Here is a 19342-nt window from a genome sequence, read left to right as displayed (position 1 = left end):
TCATGCAGGGGATTTTGGGCCCATAACCCAACATTACCTATATTATTATTTTTTTTATTTCCATCCCAATAATGAACCAATATATGATGCTCAACCCCCTCCCTACTCCTAGCCTCTCTTCTTCTAAGCTTTTTTTGAGGAAGCAGGGTAGAAATACCTTCACTCCTCCAACAGCTGTGAGAATAGCTGGTCCCCTAACACTTCCAGAGCAGCTTTACTTCAAATGCTGCCACGGCAGCAAACAGGTCTGATGAGGATTAACACCTCCCTGTAATTGGTGGATTTTGATCATTTACAGGAGTGACGTTACTCCCATTGCTCTCATTGATTTTGTTTCATGAATCCCAAGTGTGATATTATCCCCCTGTAGTTTAACTGCTTTTTAGGTGGTGGGAAGGATGGCGAAGGGGAAGAAAATGGGGGGCAGGTTGCACAGTTCACACTACATATAATACTCCAATCCATATGTTTTATTTCAACTTTCTCTGGTTTAGGCTGCCTAATTTTCATCTGCAGCTTTGTTTGTTTCACTTCTCATTACTTTAGCTTCTCTCAGTTTGTGATGTGTTACCTACCCTGCTTTCTACTGCCTAGATTTGCTATGCATTTAGAGGTGCTTACATTCAGCCGTAAAAGAGGTCACACAGAGTTCAGAAATGTTTGGAAAGGGGAAAAGAAAAAAGTCTGAGAAAGATCCCCTATTTTTCTTTTCTTCATGAAGGGTGCTGATGGTTTTGTGATTTGCCTGGCAAGTGTTAGCAGGACTAGCTCAGGTTTGCCTTGTCCATGTGCACTCAGGACACTCAGGACTGTGATGCTGTGTCCTTGCATGAAAATCTATCTGCAAATGAGCAGTGAGAGATCTACTGGGGGAGGATGGGGGAACAACAGGAAGAGAGAAAACATATCAGTCCCCTTTGAAATAATTAATCTAATCTTCTTGTTACTAATCTGACCAATTCATATCATCCTTCCCTTCAAAACAAACTGCTGGATGTCACATTCTCTTTTTTTATAGACTTCCTGTAGCCATTAGCCCTACGTCAGCTTATGTGATATATCACATATCCTTTAAAAATCTACATTCATTTGAATGGCTCCTTGAGTTATTAGTTCCTCCATCCACCCCCTGATCCCTCCCCTTTCCCCCCCTCCACCCCAGGTAATCAGCAATTCAGCAAGATGCTCCAAGCACCTACTTAAAAAATTATCTAGCCAGGAGGATGTTCAAGGTTTATGTATATACGGAAGAGGACCAAAAACAATTGGCTGGGTAAAACATTTACACAGAACTTCTGGCTTTCTCTCAGGCAGAGCTTTTGCAAGGGATTTATAGGTCAGATTGGCTCAGCAGTTTCAGCCTATTGCCCACCCTACCTTAACAAAGCTTGCGTGTGTTTGTACAGCTGTGCTTGTAGCTGTGGGAGTCCCAGGGATCCCACAAGCCTTCAGTTCCTCTACCTCCCCTTCATCATTTACCAGCACACAAATGTGCACAGAATGAAACTGTAGAAAACTGTCTGACTAGCAGGTTAAAGGCCCAGGATTCAAACCCTGTTTATTTTCTTTTCTTGATTTCCTGCTGCTACAGTGAGTAAATGGTATTTTTCTCCTTGCCTTTTTACCTGTTTGTCTATCACTCTCTGGCCAAGAATGAAAGAAATCATCCCTTTCAGGCTCCTTTAGAGGACTTCAAGGGATGTATAGTGTTTATGTGCTGCTCTGGGTCTTCAGTGTTTTGTTCTGTTTTGGGAGGTGTTGCTGTAAAGTGGAAGTGGGCACACAGAAGTAAAACCATCTGCATCTCCTGAAACTTCACACCGAGGAAGGGACTTATTTTAATTAATATTAAGCCAATTCATTATTAAGTCCAGTAAATGCTTGATGCTGAGCAGTTTAGAGGCAGTTAATAAACCTTTTTGAACTGGTGCCATGAATTACAAAGTCTGCCATCTGGGGAGGTATTACATTTGAAATTAAATAAAAAAAAGTCAAGATGTTTCTGAAAATTAGCTAGCAAATTCCAGCCAATCTTACATTCATTAGGATTTTTTTAAACAGCAAAAGAAAACAAGGAAGGAAGAAAAAGTTCTTTAAATTATATCTATTAACCTAATAAAGTCCAGAAACTCAGAATTTCAATAAAATATTAGCTTAGCTAGTGATTTCAAAAGAAACTTTATTTGTATTTCAAGTATCATTGTCATTCCTAAAGTCTGATGCCAATTTGATAAAAGCTCTAATTCAGAAAAGTATAAACTGTACTAACAGAAGAAATTAAAAACTGTCACATTTTCAAAGGATCCTATTACTCAGTTCTTGCAGACATTTCTAATTAGAGAACTGTATTCATTAACACTTGATATGTTAGCAATCTGCCAAGATTTTTCCTTTTCTCTCTCAGGCATTTGGGCCTCTGTTCTGCAATGAGCTCAGTGAAGACTCGTGTCCATATCGCGCCTTACTTGGAGGGCAGAAATTTAAATAGGGAGTGGGGGCAGGAGGTGGAGAGAATGACACATACAGCTTGCAGGGGCAAGGCAAAGTGACATTTATGTTCTTGACCATTCTGATTCCCATTCTTTTTTGTTTTTTGTTTAAAATTTTATAGTTATGTAGGCGGAAAAAGGAAAACCTCAAGCGCTGCTTCTATTGACACCTGTTTAGAAAAGAAAACACATCGATTGTTCTAAGGTGGATTCAGGCAGAGCATGAGAACTAAAGAACATGTTCCTCTTTAAGAAATCTTATTGATATTTCTGATTTTAAAATACGTGTCAGCCTGCACTCTGTCATATGGGAAAATCTAGTAGATTTGAAAATGTGGAATACAAGATCCCAGTCAGTATATCTTTTCTGGGATATTCTGATATCCTTCTGGTTTAGTTTGTTTTTCTCAGATTAACCCATGCTTTACACATCAGGTAAAATGCTCACCAGTTGAAATGAAGGACCAGAGAGAGGAAGCCTATGGATACGCAAGTAAGAGTCACTTAAAAAATTACCTTGTTAAAGCTTTGCATGGCTAGTGTCAATGAGATGCCCCAGGGAGGTATGGTAAAGAAACACTGTGCTAAGAAATCTAATTAAAGGTAAGAAATCTCCAAACACGGTACTATTCCAGACAATTACCCATAGTACTGCTATACCAAAGCTTTCAAAATCCTTGAGATTGACTAAAAAGCCTGAAGCTAGAAAAGAAGGGGGGAGGAGAAGAGTTATCTTTTGGCTTTGACGTGTTTTCAAGTTCATATTTCATTATTTCTGTCCAAGTTTGATGGTTGACAATTTTTTTATTTAATTAAGAGCTGAAATGATTTTGTCATCACAGGGTATCCTTGCTTTAGGACACTGGGGAGCTGCAAGGAAGGACTTCACCCCACATTGAATCATAGAATCATTAAGGTTGGAAAAAACCTCCAAGATCATCTAGTCCAACCATCCCTTTACCACCTATATTACTTACTAAACCATGCATCTAAGTATCTCATCCACCCAAATCTCCTACATCCATCAAATGTCCTACTTAGCAGGTAACTACAGAAGAGACATTCAAGGGACCTCTGTTTTCACAGTCCTGCCTCTTAACTTGTTATCTCTGTGTCCTGGAAATAACTGCAGAGGCACTGCAGAGATAAGACAACAGGATGTCCACTGTCATAGTTCAGCATAAAGGGAGAGGGGAACAATGTTCAAATAACAGTATAGATCATCAAATTCTGTGAATTTTCACCAAGGAAGTTAGATAAACTTTATTTTCTGCTGAAAGTACAAATAGCTGAAAAGGAAGCTAATCTTCTTTTTCAGTTAATGAAGAAAGTTAGATTATGAGCAGACAGTACAGGAAGGGGGTGAGGGACTGGAAAACTCAAGCCCTTCCCCTGAGATACATTTGGAAAAGATCTGTGGGAGAGCTGAAGGAGTTTTTGTTTGACTTTCCGTTTGTTTGGTTTGTTATACTGCAAAACAGAAAAAGGACGTGGGTATAATACAAATCTCTCCAGTGTTACAGAAGATCCACCTCCCATATTAATCAAAACATGTGAAGATAGGCGTTTGACTGCAGGAATTTGTACAGTATGGCAAGAAGGAAAGATTATTGCAAAAACCTGGAATGGAACTACTCAGTGAATAGGGATACAACATGAATGTGTCCAGGAGTAGCTGAACAGCAAACTGAAGTTAGAAAAGGAAAAGAAAAAAAGAAGAAAAAAGGATTCCTGAGTGCTGAGGATTTGGACTTGATGATCCCTACGGGTCCCTTCCAACTCAATATATGTTATGGGTCTACGACTACATTTGAAGCCTCTTCTTGCTCTCCATGCAAAATTCATGATGTGCTGTGCATCCAAGTAATAAGGGGTATCTTCTAGACTGTTAAGCTAAAAGCTACATGTATTTCTGAAGAACTCTAAGAGCTTAGTCCATAACTTACTCAGGTCAAGGGACTTTCTTTTGCTTTTATTAATGTTTCCCAGTATCAATGAATTTTAGACCTGCCTCACTTGCCTAAATAACAGATAAAACCATTATAAAAAAAGGAATTAGACCAAAGTTCGCTACTTCCTTACCTCTTTTGTTCTCACTGAGCCTAAAAGTAGAGAAAAAACCAAGTATGTGATATTTTTTTCAACCTCTCATGGCAAATGTTTGTTTATATTGCTTATGATAGGGACTGCATTTAATCAAAAAGCTTTTGTCTGCTTGCAACGCATAATAAATACACACACACACAGCATGTTAATAGCTTTCAGAGAACAATGGGAAGCCTTAATTACAATCTGCATGTTTTCCTCACACTTCTAAGGTGCTATGCTCACAGTTCTGACTGCATAGGTCATCTCCAATTACAGGCTTCTAGTATGATTAGAGATATACAACTTCCAAAGAGAAAACCTAATGTGACTGAATGATAATACCTTTTTCATACTGCTATTTTGGTGATAAAATTTCTGAATGGTGGATAATACGTTAGGAGAGCTTTTGCTTTTGGGTGATCCAAGTACAGGAATCTGTACAAGGTAACCAGATTGTATTGGCCCACCTTTTTCTAAGTATAGGGACACCTTTCAAAGTACACCATGTGATTTTTAACAATCCTAACAGAGAAACAACTAAGGAAAAACAAGCTCCAAGACTTATACCTGGCATTTGTGAGGTCTGGACATTTGCAGAGCATTCTGGAGAAATGTTATGCTTAGTCAATGACACCATTGTCACGCTGGTTGCATGTAGGTAAAAACTGTGTTTCTCTCTTTTCAAAAAGGATAGTGCTTCATATAGGGCTCATTCACCCCATACCCTTCTGTGGCTTTCACTGGCATTGAGGCATTTAAGCCTATTCCAGCTAATCCATTGCCATTTAAACCTTGACCTGGAAATGCTGCAGAAAGTATGGCATACTGGGGAGTATGACTGGGTGGTTGTCAGGAAGGATTTAGGAATATTGGAAAAGCTAATCAGAGAGAAGCAAGAGAAACTCTAAAAGAAGCCAGCATTGAAAAACACAGAGGCAAATTCTTACAGGAGATTGTGCAATGTAATAAGGATTCCCTCTGGGACATGAGAGGTCTCTCCCTATTGATACCAAACCCACAGTTTCTAGAAACAAATACTGGTGTTCAGATGAACAGGTGACAGAAAAAAAGAGGGGAAGACAAGAAGAGGGGAAGAATTCTGTAGAAAACTGGAAAGACGAGAAGGACAGGAAAGAAATTCAATGCACCAGCAAGAGTTCTGGTTATGATTTTAATGGCTCACTCACCAGACCTTACTTTGCTCTGTACAGCTGCCATTGCTGGAGCAGGCAACTCTGTAGGTCTCAGAAAGGAGGTCTGTTGAAGAGGAAGCTTGTCTACTGCATATGGGAGATAAACTGGATATTGTTCCCCATTTTTGGCTCTTGTGAATGACAGCCTTTCATCTCTGCTCTGTGCCTGTTAAAATATTTGTAAAACCCTAAAAACTTAAAAATGGCAAAAGTGAGTCTCATTTTGGGTAAAGTAACAAAAATAAAATTGAAAGTAAGGCATAGGTGTGTACGCACAACAATGCTGTGTTCAAAATCCCTTGGTGCAAGATTGATTTGTGGGGTTTTTGACCATTTCTGTAGCAAAGAATGCTGAATGTCATACTGGACAATGTAGTGCAGTTAACTTTCAATACTACAGCTGAAGAATTATTCATAAAAGGCAAGTTTTATCCCTGCTAGATTCCTGTAAACTTCAGTCACGTTTGGATTTCATACTCAGCTTTCATTTAAACTGCAAAGTTAGAATTCGTAAGTATATAATAAACAATGACATAAACCAATGAGAAAGTTCTATAGAATTGAACTGGGTAACACATAGCTTTTTTCTGTAAAGGCTTATCTAAGCTATTTTCACTTGCAAACATGGAACAGAATACAAGATACTAAACTGTAACTGAACATTTTCTATATTTCTATTTATATTATTTATGGTGTGTATATATATGTATATGTTTATATAAGATAATGTAGAAAAATGCATTAAAATAGTCTTAAAAAGCAGCATGAGTTAGCTTTCATTTGCATTAGGATTGCTGTGTATGAAATGGTTCATGGAGCATTTGTCATTCAGCTGGTTTTATAGGTGCACAGTTGGCTGCCTTCCTCCTCATCCTTCTCATCCTTGAAAGCAGCACCATTGTTAGCCTAAGTAGTCTGTTTCCAGTCTAGCCTTCTTTAATCATGATGAAAAGCCTAAAAGCCAGTAGAAGGTCCAAGGTAATGACATTTTTTAAGCAGAAAAACACTTGGCAAGTATTTATTGTGATTGGCCTAATTACAGCAGTAGCAGAGACATGCCAATATGCCCATTATGGTTTTCTTACTCACTGCAACATCTCATTGCACAAACTGAACTTTCAGCTTTAATAATGGTGGCAAACCTGATGGCTATTTTAAGGAACATAATATTCAAGGCCTCTGCTTATTTGGGTCTACTCCAGATTGGTTCTAAGGACCGAAGTGACTCCTGGATTGTGGTTTATTTTGAGGGTGGGGAAGAGCTTAGACCATTATGAATGATCTGATCCAATGAACCTCTTCCCATCAGACTCTGCTACTGCAATTCACGCTAAAATGCATCAGATATCTCGCTTGGGAGTCATGCAATAAGAAGTTAGAAATTGTGATTTCTGTGCCACTTTTTTCTATATGGAGAGATTAATTCCTGACATAGCTGTTAAAAAATAACTGTTCAGGTAGAATAACTATTGGCTTTGGTCTGAGTTGTATGAAAACCGAGAGACAACTCAGTGCATTTGCAGGCAGGTTTCACAATGAACAAGATTGTCCTGGAGTGGAAAACTAATGTAGCCTCGCTTATCAGAAGGAATTAGGAGGATCATAGCAATTAAAAACTTAACTAAAAACTCATGGTCATCTTGGCTCTCAACATAAAAATTCTTCCTTTCTCCTACAAGACTGCTTTTTTGGATAGTAACTGTTTATCTCATTGTATTTTATTCAAACTACTGCAGAATAAAGAACAGGGTTCACCAAGACTGGGGAATGATCTTGCATCCTCCAAGAGGGCTGGGAAGCCTGGTGTAATGAGAAAACTTGCATGATAAACAGAATATGATCTCATTCTCCAGGTTCAGCAAGATAGCTGTCTCCCTGAAAGTCAATTAAAGCCAAAAAATTTTAAACTAGGAGCTCAAAGTTAGGACCAAGCATCTGGACAGATGACATGAATGCCTGTCAATTAACACCAGGTAACAACTTTGAATTGGTGATTCAGTGGTCTTAGGTGGAGTTTCTTCTCTTGTCATTTCCGCAGTAAGGAATTAAGCTTGCCATCATAATGGCTACAATGAACATTTAAAATTTAATTTTCTGACAGAAGTTTGTAGCAAAGTTCATCTGCTCACTTGGATGTATTTATATATCACGGACATAGAAATTCAGACTGGATATTTAAAGACTTGTAGCTACTCTCCAATACTGAGTTCCAAAGGTAACCTCATACTTTTATCTACAGACAGCATGAGAAATGTAATGCTATCTGGCTCTTTAATCTTTCAGAAGCAGGAATAAACAGCAAGACTGAATCTCTTTATGGCTTCAAACTAAGCTCCTTTCATTTTCTTATATCTAATTCATATTCTGTCTAGTCAATTTGTAACAAAAGTTTCTTTATTGTCCTCACTTCTTAGTACATTTAAGTAATGCAATAGTGAATGGTAGCTTAGCAGTGAGAGCCTGCTCCATGTTTCCTGTTTTCCAGGAGCAAAAGGGAGATTTCGTGTAAGATCAAACATCATAACCTTGCTATAGTTCTGGACATAGGAGTCTTTTTCACATCCTAGCAAAACCTTTGCAATTATGTAAAATGATCTTTTGGGCACTGGAAACTTCAAGGGTACTCTCATATGCCTTTTAAAAAGGCACAATACATTGTTGTCACCTTACTCTCTAAATAAATGCTGCTTTGACATACATTGCTGTTTCATATAAATTAAATTTTCTAAGGTTCCTAAAATTTTGCTTTACTGTACTGTATGATTTTAAATACAAGAAACTCATAGATTTATTTTATTTTATTTTAGAAGTGCATAAATGAAGTTAAGGCAGTTATTCTTTGAGTTTCTAAGTTACCACTGATTGGTTTTCACCTGAAATCACAGAACTTAATTAATCCAGGATATGATAAATTTGGTTTATATTGTATAATTTTCAATCACTTCATAATTTTTATAGGAAATAACCATGAGGATATAAGCAGTCACCACATTCTTTTCTCACCAGGAATATACATGTATTAATTTATATTCACAATAAGCAGCAGGAAAAGATTAACTCCAAAGGGAGAATCCGATAACACTCAAGTGCGTAATCGCATATTCACTATATGTGAACAATTACATGCCCAGCTGAGCTGTATAATCACCGTGATTGTAGGTGCAAATTATGTAGTTGTATGTGTTGGTAATTGCCTGTGAAGTCACCTCATTTGCATGTGTGACAGTGGTCTCTGCATTTTCAAATTATGGAATTCATTGGGGGGCAAAACACTTAAGAAAACAGAGCCCTAAAGAGTAAGCCTCCTTTCATACAAATGTCTCCAACCCTGAAACAAGATGGGAGAGGTATATGGAAACAAAACAAAATTATGTCTTCCAAGAATGTTATTGGAAAATTTTCACATGGTGTCACAACATTTTTAAACAGCACTTGCCAAATAGCACAGCTATAGGAATCAGTATCAAAGAGCCCTTGCAAGAAAGTCTGTTAAAAACCCATGGATATTAAAGAAAAGTCATATAAATGTCAGTTCCATAGCTATTAATCTAATGCTCCAATCCAGCAAACATTTCCAGCTGTTGTATTTCTTCACTTGCATCACCTGGCTTTGGCCTTCTCCAAGGGTAAGCCAACTGTTCCACAGAAAGAGTTGAGAATGGGCCTGTTTAGTTGACTGGCTGTAGTTTCACCATCTCTGGCATGAGTTCCTTTTTTTTCCTACACTCACACAAAGCAGTTTTAAACTCTTAAGAGGGAAGGTTGCTTGCTTCCTTTATAATTAGCAACCTACCACTGACTGCTGGAATTTTCAAGAGAACAAATCCTCTATAAAACACTCAGCTTCATGATCTGGATGGGCACACACCCAAAGTTATGATCTAATTCACAGCTTGTTGCTTGAAAACGATGCACAGTACTAACCTAGCCTTAGAAGAAGGTTATGAAGAGCGTATCTACACCATCCGGTACAGCATGAGAGAGCTTCTCAAGGTAGTGCCATACAAGTGGATAAATTTATAGACACACTGCAGTATTGACCCAAGCAAGAAACACAACATTACTGCTCCAAAATTAATCTCAGTATTAATCCTGTTTTTCTAGCACACGAATCCTCAGCAGGATGGATTTCCCAAGTCAGAAAAAGCACATAGTTTTTGTAGATTTTGCTGTCTCCAAGGACATTTAAGCATTATTAGCGGGCTTTAAGTAACCACAGTGAATGAAGGATGAGCATTACAGCTACTTTTGATAATTCCTCATGTCTAGCATATGCAAACTGGAGGCTTATTTTGCAAACACTAATGATGGATTACAGTACCTTACAATAATTAACTGAACATTTGACCACTTGTGCATTGGTCCTTAGCTTCTGATATCCTGTTTAATATGCACTATGATGATAAGCACTACTTTAATAGTTTAGTGAATTAATTCTTGTGAAGATGCAGTATTAATTTTGCACATTTCAATATGCATCCTAAAACCACTGCCGGTCATGTCCACTTGTCAGCTTGCAAGATGGGTCTTCTCTGGTCAGGAAGACAGTACAATCCTATTTGCATTACCTTGTTTTCTGTTTAAATTCTGTGGTGGGAAGGATGACAGCTATATCTGCATCCACTAGCTATACGAAAGGCCCTTGTTTGTCCATCGCTTTCCAAACCAAGCTATTTTCTCTCCTCAGGCTCTACCTCATATATCTTAGTTTTGGGAATGCAAAAGCCACAGAAAATGATAAAAAAATTGGCACTTGTATCCCTAAAGCACTTCCAGCCGCCTCCATTTGTCAGCTTCCAAGTCAATCTCATGTACAGAATCAGAGCTATAGGTCATGTCATCCACTCCAAGAGCCAAAACCAATGGCTCAGAGAAGGAAATGTATGGAAATTCTTTCACAAAAGACAAATCCTGCCAGAGGCAGGCTACAAAAGCCCATCTGCTCTGGTGAGCAGATATGTGGGCATGATCCCCTCTTTGTTATTTATGTGGGGCTTAGCTTCATAACGTGGAGTGAGAACAATACCCTTGTTCAACACCAGCTGTATAATTTTAGATAGCACTCAATAGCCAATTGAGCAAGACCGATTCCAATCTGTCAGTGTAGTGTGGTCTGCCCTGTCGCAGGAAGTGTTGTTTTTGGAACAATGTTAAGCAGCCATTGCCATTTTACTGTCTACTGACAGAAATTAATAGTGAAGCCCTCGTAGAGCAATTTATCAACAGCCATTTGAATTCACACTTTTTTCAGCCCTCCTATCTCCAGACCAGTGAGGGGCTGCCTGCCTATTTATGTCAAAATGTCAGTGGAAGGTAGAAATTGAGCAGCATTGACTCCTGGGAGTAACCGATCTCAGTGACGTGGGGTTTGGTTAAACTCCACCAGGACTGGTTTTGAAAGGGGCTGAAATACCCTGGTTTAGGCCTCTGACCGGCCACAGAAGAGATGTAAACACAGATGCAGCAAGGCCACTGAGACCCCAGCCCTGCAAGCCCAGCAACCCAGTTATAGTGCAATTAGCATTGTGTGAGATGAAGCACTGGGAGACAGCCTCTGAAAGAAGTTTTTCCTTCAATTTTCCATGTAATAAAAAGCAAAAAAATGCAGACATGTTAACAGACATGCAGTCTTATTATCCTTTTCTTTTTTGTTTTTTGTTTTTTTTTTAAATGCACATTCCCACTCAAAGAGAAAATATAGAAAATATGAACTATGGCTGTTTGAAAATGTTTTCTCACATCAGTTTCATCCACTAAAAATACCAGGCTGAGATTAGTGTTCCTTCATATTCACAGACTGTGCTTGCAGCACGAATTGTGTTACTATTCGCCTTAAATGGCAGTGTAATTCTGCTAGAATACAACAGTACACCCAGATGTACCTTATTAGTAGTGACAGGGTGTATACAAGGAGCTCTAGGGTGGCAGTGCAATTTCAGTATTCATAAAGAAATAAATTAACATCAGAATGAAATTCAAGGATACTGTACCATACAAAAGACAAAAAGAAAGAAGTTCCTGGGATACTGGTATTCCTGTGGAAAAAAGGTCTTTTTTTTTTTAAGAAAATTAACAAAATTAGGACAACATGCTACTAAAAATATTTGAAGTAATATTTTTGTGTACATATGTATAAATATAAATTGAAATTAAATCTTAATTAAGAAAATACCACTCACAGCTACACAGTGATCCTAAAAGGGTTGGCTTTTTAAGCATGAATGACATTACGTAAAAACACCTTTGTATGCAATAGCTTTGAAAAAGATTAATCTCTAGACAGGTTTGTCCATACTATTTTCTCACAATCTAGCATCACTGGGGAAAAATAGACTTTACAGTCTTGAAGAAACTTTGAAAGCACATTTTCCAGTAGCAGGCTTTGTTTTCAGCAATTTATCTTTTGCTGCTTCCTTTCTTTGAATGCTACTTTTGATGCTGCTTTGTGTGAAGGATAACAGCAAACTGGCTGGAAGAACCTCAAAGGGGCTTGGGGGGAGAATGAAAAAGAAAAAAAGGTTGCACTGCTTGACAAAGAAAAATAGTCTTTCCCATTCTCTCATGCAAAAGGCTGATTTTTCCAGCATAAGAAAAAATTATTGGGTTCTTAAATTTCTGGCAGCACCTAACATAACTTTTGTTATTTGATAACCTACCACAACATCAAAACAAAAAAAATTAATTAGGGAATTTTTTTTTTTCCCTTCAAAGGAACTCATTGTATAATCCACTGTCCATGCAGATATGAGGTGTTGCGTTGGGTTTTTTGCTTTTTTTATCCTTGCAAAAGTGTGATTTTTACTGCAAATGAGAAAGACTGGAGGTCTGGCACATAAGGCTGGCACACAACGAGCATTCATGACGTAACTGCATGGTCATGAGCTCTAAAATTCAATGCACCCCTGTTAATAAACAGTTTGCAGAATCAGATCATCCCAGGAATGACTGGAGTATACTTCCTTAATGTAGTATTTGTTTGTGATTTATGACTCCTTGGGCATACTGGCTTGGTTTGGTACATATTCTTTATTCAGACAGGAGATGAAGTGTGAAGATAGGTGCACGAGAGAAATATGGATAGGAACCATTGGAGTGGGATGAAGGGTGGAGAAACTTTGTTCTCACTGAAGGACAAATAGAGTATAAAATAGCTCTATACACCAACTCATCTTAGTAGAAAACAATTGTACTGTGAAAAGTAATTAGACCCTTCATTTCACCAATCCAAATGCCTGTGTTAAATGTTGTAGGAGATGAATGTGAATGTTGGTTGCATCACTGTTTTGCAAGGGATACGGAAGAATCTTCCTGCTAAGACCACTGTAGCACATCCAGCGAGCTCTGGGAGTGTATATGCACAGCCATGTAACCTGATGGATATTTTAAGACAATATGTCATCCATCCATGGCATTTATTTAGCAGAGACTGGGTCATACTGCTTTCATAAAGGATTTTTTTACTTCCATTCTCAAGCTATAGGTGCTTTTGTAAAGTTCATAGTTGGCACCTACTAAATTCAGAGAAGAAACAGTAGTAAAAACTGGACATAAAGGCATGCACCTAGTTATAAATGTGGAACTGAAAATGCAACTGTGAATTGATTGTGGCCATTCTGACCATATTATAGTTATGAAGATGGTAAGAATGTAATTAGCATGTACTTTAGAAGAAAATACCTGTGACTTTCAGAAAGCCTGTGAGATCTCAGTTAAATCTGAGTATCCTGAAAACGGTCAGATTGTCCCAATGTACTTTTAAATTATCTGTTTCACCTCTGTATACTTTGTAGAAGTGCTTTTCCTTAAGAGCCTTTCTATTTTAGTACTTCTTGACTATTATTTCGTAGGATTTTTTTTGTGTGATACTGAACCCAAGATGGAGCAATCACTTCTATCAGCTTCACAAAATTTAACAGTACCACCTGGTGAATGCTACCATTCCATTCAAGGCATTACCTCCCTCATCCATCTATCTGCCTTGCCCTTCTACCAGAGGTTGCGTCTCTGTGGTGGTAGGGGACAGCTCCTGGGTGGACACAGCTGGAGCTCTCTTGCTCCAGTTCAGTCTCCTGCCTTAGAAAAAGGCCACCTTCCCTGGCTGTTAAGATTAAGAAGCTAGGGGTAGCAGAGGCAGAGTTACCTGTGTGTGCTTTCAGATATGTTGATTGCTATTGGATTGGACGGTGGGAAAAAGTGGCATCTTAAACTGTCATAATTGAACTACAGTCCTAGATCAGAGAAAGCTTTAATGTAATTCTTTTTCTAAAATTACTTTTTTCTGCTGATAGGACAATATACTTACTTCATGCAAGAGAAAGAGTAAGCATGAATGTGTTTGCAGACAGTGTAATGGGGAAAAATGGAGCAAACAAGGCTACCAATATATTATTCATCCTCAGGGTGCCATAAAAATGAGATTGCAAAACTAAGTAATGAAAATTTAGGTAAGCAAAATGCGTTTATGGGGAAAATTAGAGTTCTCTTCTGACTCAGGGATGTAATGAGGAGGATGATTCAGCATTGCCAGTAAAGGAAGGCAAGATCAGAGATGGTTATAAAATAAGCAGGGTTTTAGGCAAACAGGCAAAGAAGAAAACAGGTAGAAAATATGGCTGTTTACATTTTCCCAGAGTGAATTATTTTTGAAAATGTTTTTTTAATCCATGAGGAATCATCATAATTTCACACTGAGTGACTGAGTGTATTAATGGATCTTGATGGCTTAATTTTTCTACCTTGCATTGAACAAGCCTTCTGTGATTTTGAGACCTGATGAGGTCATTGTAAAAGAACTTGTACTTACACCTGTTTAACTTTTAAGAAAGTGCACTCAACATACATGGAAGTAAGAAGGTCACATATATTTTGATCAGAGCTTTGCCCACAACAGATCACAGCAGTTTAACCATAAGGAGGTGAGAGATAATGTTTCAAAGGTGAGTAGAACTGTGTGCAAACTGCTTTTGTCTTGCCAATAGACTAACATGATTAGCAGATTTTCCTGTTTTGGGTGTAACTTCTTAGAAATTAGACTTTCAGTCTTTTTTCACCAGATTTCTACCAGTAGGAAGAAATGAACGTGTTGGTTTGTGCACTTTCCACTGACATATGTAAGCACAAGTAGAGCTGGTTTGTAGGTTATTTCAGCTGCAATAGCCTCTCTATGTGTTCTGTATCAAAAATAGGTGTTTATTACTTGGAAACCCGGTAGAGAGCTGTCCTTTAATCATTTAACTGTGGGATCTGACATGTTATAAAATGCACCTGTTAGAGAGTGCTGGAATTCAATCACCTCTCATGTGACTTTTGCAGCTGAACTAATGGGCTGAAAGGTTACACTGGGTAAATACAAGATCCCAGATTGATTCACAGAGAAGTCTGGAGAAATGTCATGATTTCACTTTGTAAATTTTGGCCATACCACAATAATCACATTGTTATTTTGCTTTAAATAGACAATGGATAGGGTGATAGTGCTTAGGTATTTGGAATTTTCAAACTAGAAGTCTTTTAGTTAATACTTGTCATGTTAAATGTCAGACGCTTCTGAGTAAGAAACAAAAATTGCTGTACTGCAATAGTTACAGTTTTGTAAATGGTGACCATGTCTTTCCAGTCATGGTTTGTGTTATTTCTAATATTTGACTAATATAGCTAGACATAGAACAAATCCATTAAGAAACTTATTATGACTTTTTATAAGAAAACATTTGTTCATAATAATGTCTTCATATTAATCTGTAGTTGCATTATAACAATTTTAAGATGCTGTTTTCTTTTATGGAATATCTATTCTATAAAAGGGTTTTTTTGGGGTGTGGGTCCACAAAGGATTTTTGACATTTATTTCACTTCATGTTTTTTTTTTTACGTTCTATAACAGCTCCTACAAATGCAAATTTTTCATGAGCTATTACTTTCCTAATTCAGAAACCCGAGATACATTTTGCTTTTTATAAAGCCTAAGAACAGTCTTTGCTCTAGAATGACCATTAGAGATGATCTTGTTTCCAGGTGGGATTCCAAGTATATTTTCATAGAAATACTCAGATGTATGGATTTGCACATTCCCATGCATTAACTCGATGGTAACTTTGATTTTCCCCTTTTGGGAGGACCAGTGGAGCACTGCATCATCCTGGGGAAGTTGAAGTACTACTGAACTGTGGTCTAAGCCCTTCCAACAGCTCCTGCTCACCATTTGTCAGCCTCTGTGAGCAGGGAAAGGAGAGAGTTGGATCATTACCCTGTCTCCTAAGTTATATTTTCAATAAGCTTGTTCAAACAAACCACCAACCCATTTCAGCTGAAACTTTCAAAATAAATTAAAACTGAGGCAGAGTCCTGGCACAGAGAATTTCAGCCTAAAAGTTGTAAGTGGCTTCTGAGAGGAATATTAGGTATGCTTCTGTATGGGAGAGAAGAAGCTTTAAGTCTAGAGGGATACAGGAAAATCATCAAATAGGCTTTTTTATTACTTTGAACATCCAATAATGGCTGAGTTGACAGGTTTTCTTGTCCTCCCCATACTCTCCTGTTTTCAGATTTGGTGGGTTTGTTTTGTTTTATTTGGTTTTCTAGGTTTGTGAGGGTTTTTTGTTTGCTTTGGGGTTTTTTGTTTATTTTTTATACAAAGATAAGCAGAAGGATTATCCTTAGAAATTCTTAGAATGGCTATTGCTCACCATTTGTTTCTCTTTGATTTTTTGGTCATGCTTTATTTATTTATTCAAGTGAAAGAAGCAACACATTTTGACAGGCAAATGACTGTAAACTGTGGTTTAGTTGAATGAATGCATCCTTTATGAAATTTCCTAGTTCTTGAGCAAGAAAAACCTAACATTTTTGCTGTGTACTTAAGCTGCCTCTAGCCAGTGGTCGGAGAGCTACCATTGCCTGTTGTTTTCTGCCGTGGTTATGAACCTGAGACCAAAGTTATCAGCTAGCTAGGTATGATGTTAATATATCTTGAATATATTTTATCACACAACCTTAGAAGAACTCAATCTATTTTCCTATTTTCAAGTTTCATAACAGAACATGCATCTGTATGTTTAAGATCATGTTTTTAAAATTAAATTCCTTTCATTTAAAAACTAATTTATTATCTTTTTCTAATAAATAATGTTTTTTGTCATTTAATCCATGGTACAATCTGGAATTTTCTGTCTGAAGCACAAGCAGCTTACATGACAGATGTCTTTTCTGTTTTTGAGGCTGGTACTCTCAGGCCATGGAGTCCCCTTAAACAACTCACAATATGAACAGTAAAACTGTCTGACCCCATAATGACCAACCAGAGAGTTTTTGCTGAATTTGAATCAAGTGTCTTCCAAAGTTCTATGTTAATTTTTACTCAAATATGAACTTAAAATAAAACAAAGAATTAAAAAAGATCACAAGCAGCTGTGGAGTCACTTAGATCACTTTCACTACAGTGGAAAAAAATCATAGTACGAGATTCCATAACAGAAGAAGTTCAGGATGTTGATGTTCACAGTAAAACGAACATCGTTTTATCACTGTGAGCCAGACATGTCACCTTGAAAATAGGAAACATAATAAATAGTCTATTTAATATAAGTTACTGAAGAATAATTTATGTTATTTATTAAAATTGACAGATCATAAAAATTAAAAACTTTTGGTATCTGCAAAGTATATTGATTAAAACTGAAAAATACAAGTCTAGTATTTCTGTTGAGAAAATGCTGTCAAATCAGTTTGAACATTCAAATTAATCTCCCTTCTGTGGTCAGGGAAAACCTGTGAGATTTACTTCTCACATATTGTCCTGAGTTCAGCTAGCATAGAGTTAATTTTCTTTCTATCAGATGGTGTGTCATGGTTGGGAGTTGGGATGAGAGCAGTGCTGATAACACACTGATGTTTTCAGTTGTTGCCAAGCAGTGAGGGACTTTTCAGTTGTTCATGTTGCCCTGCTTACAAGAAGGCAGTTTGAGGGGGAGCCCAGGAAACTGGGAGAGGACACAGCCAGAACAGGTGGCCAAAACTGGCCAGAGAGGGTATTGCATACACATTACATCATGCTTAGTATAAAGGGAGGGCTGGAGTCAGGGGGAGAGGAGCGCATGGCTCCAGGACACGCAGTTTGGGGATGGTTCTATTTCAGAAAAGCTCTGAAATGTGCAGCCTGAGTTCAGTGAGTATTTACACAGGTTATACACATTTGTGTATAACCAGTTCTTTATATTTTGCTAGAAAGTCCTGTTATTGTTATCTCTCTCTGCTGTCCCAGTAAACTATCCATATCCCAACCCATGAGTTTATTGGGTTTTTTGTTTTTATTTTCCCTCCTGTCTCCTCCCTCCAGACACCCTCTCATAGAGAGGGGCTGCATGGTCCCCAGCTCTCAGCTGGGACAAAACCACTGCACCTATTCTTTTTCTTTATTGGTGGTTTTGTTCAATTGGTACTAAGCTACTAAGAAGCAATAGCAGCCTCTTCTAGTTTATTCCAGTTTTATTCAAAAGCAATGAGAAGCTGCCACATGAAGCACCAGGCCCGAAGGCAAGGTACACAGAAACTAAGGCACAGGACAGCACACTGCACCTTATTAAGGGGATAAGCACATGCCTACAAGGTGCAGAAAGGCAGACACAACCAAGGTAAGTGGCACTGAGTATTTCATTGGAATGAGGTCAAGAGAAATAACTTCTTTTGGCCACTGCATTTGTTGTCAGGTGGGCAAGAAAGCCGGTTGCTCCAATGAATTTCGTTGGAATGCAGAGAAGTAGGGCACTGCCTATTCTTTGTGGCAGAAGAAAAAGGCACCAAGTAATTATTTGGCTCCTCTTGTCAGTTTGTTCTCTGAACAAACAGAGCTCAGCAAGACCTTGAATGGTCACCCAAGCCAAAACCACAGCATCTCCTCCCTGGCTTGCAGGAGGGTGGGAAATCTTGGGCAATGGCACCAAGCTTTATGTTGTATCACACTGTGGTGGTCCAGCCCCAAAGAGTGGCTGAGCACCACATACCACTCACTCCCAGAGGGGAAACAGAGCCCCCATTGGTTGAGATAAGGAGAGTTTACTGATAAAATCATTATGAAAGGAGAACAACAATAGCAGATCACAAATTACACTCACACCCAATGGTAACACAGAGTACTTTACAAACCTGATGATAACAGAGTGCAACACACACACAGAGACAGACACACAGACACACACACACACACACACACACCAGCCCAGGCTAACTCAGCTCACCTGTGCTGGCTGCTTGGGGAGGTTAACTCTAGCCTGGCCAAAACCACACTCTACAGATCATGTCCCCATTATGAACCAGACTTATGGAGGACAGCAGGAGGGAGTTCCTTATCTCTCAGAAGCACAGCTTCCCAACTGGGTGCCGCTGGGGCATGCACTGATCCTTCATACCCACACCCGGGATCAGAGGTCTCCTGGGTCTCTTCCCCTCCAACCCTCCCTGTGTGCTCATGGGGTTTTACTGGCTTTGGGCTTACAGATTTACTCAGCAGCTTCCAGTCAGCAGTTACCTCACTGTCAGCCAGCAAGGGGAGAGCTCTCACAGCAGCTGAGGTTTTCT

The sequence above is a fragment of the Gallinula chloropus genome, assembly GCF_964237585.1.
Source record: "Gallinula chloropus genome assembly, chromosome: 2".
NCBI lineage: Eukaryota > Metazoa > Chordata > Aves > Gruiformes > Rallidae > Gallinula > Gallinula chloropus.
This window is presented reverse-complemented; position numbering follows the sequence as displayed.